The following is a 3,224-nucleotide window of genomic DNA, read 5'->3' as shown; positions in this document are numbered from 1 at the left end:
CGATAAATTTTTTTTATTTGTATGGACATCAAGTAAAAAATCAATTGCTAAAATTATATAATAAATTTGAAAAAAAAAGAGTCAAATAAGTATGCAACTCATTAATTTTTGCTCGCTGTTCGTGATGAGTCGATTTGAACTCAGTCCAACCGCCACTTACTCACCTTAATTAATTATTGTTCCTTCAATGACATTTGTCATATCTACTCTTAAGTGTATGTACGGTGAGAAACACTATATTATGAATTTATGATATACTATTTTTTTGGCAAAAAAATGTACAGTGAAAAAAGTATACTTTATTATAATTAAGTACAATATTTTTTTTACCATACATATATAAGTTGAGATTATATGCAGGTTAAAATTCGACTCATTTAAAAAATAAATTCAAATTTAGATTCGATTTGATAGATGCTTTAAACATTCGTGATATAAAAAAATTAAATATTATTTAAAAGTTATTAATTTATATTTTTATAATGTTTAATTTAATTTGATATATTTTAATTTTATTTATTTAGTTATTAAATTAGGCTTTATATTATGGGCTTATAATTTTCTTTATTTTAACTTAATAAGAGGTTATAAATACCTCATAAATTATTATAGCCGTTATTCAATGATTAGAAGTGTGGAAACTTATTTTTGGTTTCGTGAGAAAACTATTGTGTGGACAAGTGAGGTTGAGTGAGTCCCCTCGATCCAATTCTTAAACTATGGTATGGACAAGTTAGGTTGAAGAGTCTATTTATTGTTGTATTAAAAAATTGGATAAAAAGTATAGTAATTCTCTTTGTATTCAATTTCAATCTATTTCTTTTATTTTTTATTTTAATTTTATTGTATTTTTTATTCGATTTTACTTAGTGTCTTTTTGTTTACTCTCTATTTTCTTATCATTTGGTATCAGATTTTAGGTATTAAATTAATTTTTAATTAATTTATATTTGTTATTCTTATGTCCTAAAAAAAAAAAAAGAATTTCATTTTCCTTGTTGATTTATTATTTAAAAAATAAAAATAAAAAAGCATACAGTGCAAAAAGAAAAAAAAACAGAAATGATCTTTTTTATATTTGTTTTGTTCATACACTAAGTTTTGAAGGATAAAATTCGAGGACAAATTTTTTTTGAAGAGGAAGAAAATGATACATGTTTCAAATGTTCGTGATATGTAGAGATCAAGTATTATTTAGAAGTTATTATTTTATATTTTTAGAATGTTCAATTTAGTTTGATGTATTTTGATTTTATTTATTTAATTACTAAATTGGCTTTATGTTATGAGTTTAGGGTTTTTTTTATTTTAACATAATAAGAGATTATAAATACTTCATAAATTATTGTAGTTGTCATCAGTGATTAGAGGTGTGAAAATCTCTATTTTGGTTTCTGTGATGAAACTATGGTGTAAACAAATAAAGTTTAGTGAGTCCCTCTCTTATTACATTGGGAAATTGGGTAAAACATTGAGGAGTCCTTTCGATTCAATTTTCAAACTATAGTGTGGATAAGTTAGGTTGATAAGTCATTTTTTGTTGTGTTAAGAAATTAGGTAAAAAATAAAGTAATTCTCTTTGTATTCAATTTTAATCTATTCATTTTAATGTATTTTTTTATTCATTTTAAATTCTTAACTTTTTATTTATCCTCTTTTTTCTTATTACGATTAAAAAATTCAAAAAAGGTGTGATAAAAAATCAGTAGATTTTGTGATTTGTTGTTATTAGTTAGTTATCATTATTATTTTTAATGATATGAAATTATATCTAATAATATGAGATTACTCACTTTTCTTTTATTGAATAAGTACTAACCAAATTTTAATAAAAATGTTAGACCTCCTAAACTTTCTCATTTCAAAAGTTTAATTTATCAAGCTATTAATAAATTGAGTTTAAATTAGTTTATGAACTAACTTAACTCACCTCTAACCCTAGGTGTGCATACGTGTATTTAGAAGCCAAACAAATGATAAAAGATCAGATCCCATAAATTTCCTCTTATGCTAACGTTTAGTGATTTATAACTAATCTTGTCCTGAAATGTGAAAGCTGCATTTACTTGTTACACAAGTATTTTGAATTGTCGGAAGGATTTAGTGAATCACACTTTTGCAGTCTTTTGATATCTGATAAGTTTTTCAAAGGTAGGTAGTTATGATATATTCCAAAGATTCACGTCTTTAGCATTGAATTTTAATGTTAATTAAGTTAATAAATACTCTGTAAAATGCATCTATCACAATCCACTGGTTAATTACTTATCATTCACTTCAAATAATTAATTATAATATAATTTGAGTGTCTCATTCATATGTTTACCTGTTCCGAAAATATCACCTAGTCTTTTCGTTGAAGCTCTAAAATTAATTAAAATTATTCTTAAAATAATTATTGGACTTCTTCATCGGTTATTATGCCTTGCTATATATATTGGGTATTCACTTTACTGAGTTTAATTTCCATTCAATATAGAATGTTATTTATTCTGGTTATTAGTTAATAACATTCTTGTTGTCATATTATCAATAAAATTTTTATTAATTACATTTATCTTTATTAAAAATATATTTCATCCAAATATGTATCCTATAAAATAGCTTATTGGTGACTAGCTAATTTGTTATGTTTTATGAAAAACATAGTTGATCTTTATTACTGAAATCTTTTTCTCTTTTAGAATATTCACCAATCACCATCCGATAAAATGAGTCGTGAAGCTCAAATCTCTTGTTCTCCTTTCCAAACCGCAACTTGATTTGGTAAAATTTTTTAAAGAAATGTTTGTACTTTTTAAAATTATAAGCTCCTCATTTTATATTTGGTAAATAAAAAAGATCATGTACTTATACTTGCAATTTTTAAAAGATCGAAAAACTTTTTAAAATATCTAAAATATAATTTTTTAAAGTTGGCTTGTACTTTTCAAAATTTAAAAGTGTAATATAATCTTATATATTAACTAATTTTTAAATTTAACGCTTAAATTTATATCTCTTATAATATTTTTAAATTTTAAAAGTTATTTTACCAAACGTAATTGTTGTTGCTTAAGTTTATTAAAAGTCATTTTTAATTTAGTTTACTAAACATAAATACTACACTTATTAAAAAATCATCTTTTAAAAACTAACTTTTACAAGATACTTTTAAAAAATAAAGATTTTACCCAACTAAGCCTGAATGATCAAACTCCTATTATTTAACTAATTTATCGAAC

The sequence above is a fragment of the Arachis ipaensis genome, chromosome B10 (assembly GCF_000816755.2).
Source record: "Arachis ipaensis cultivar K30076 chromosome B10, Araip1.1, whole genome shotgun sequence".
Classification (NCBI taxonomy): Eukaryota; Viridiplantae; Streptophyta; class Magnoliopsida; order Fabales; family Fabaceae; genus Arachis; species Arachis ipaensis.
The sequence above is the reverse complement of the archived record's forward strand: the minus strand, read 5'-3'. Positions refer to the sequence as shown.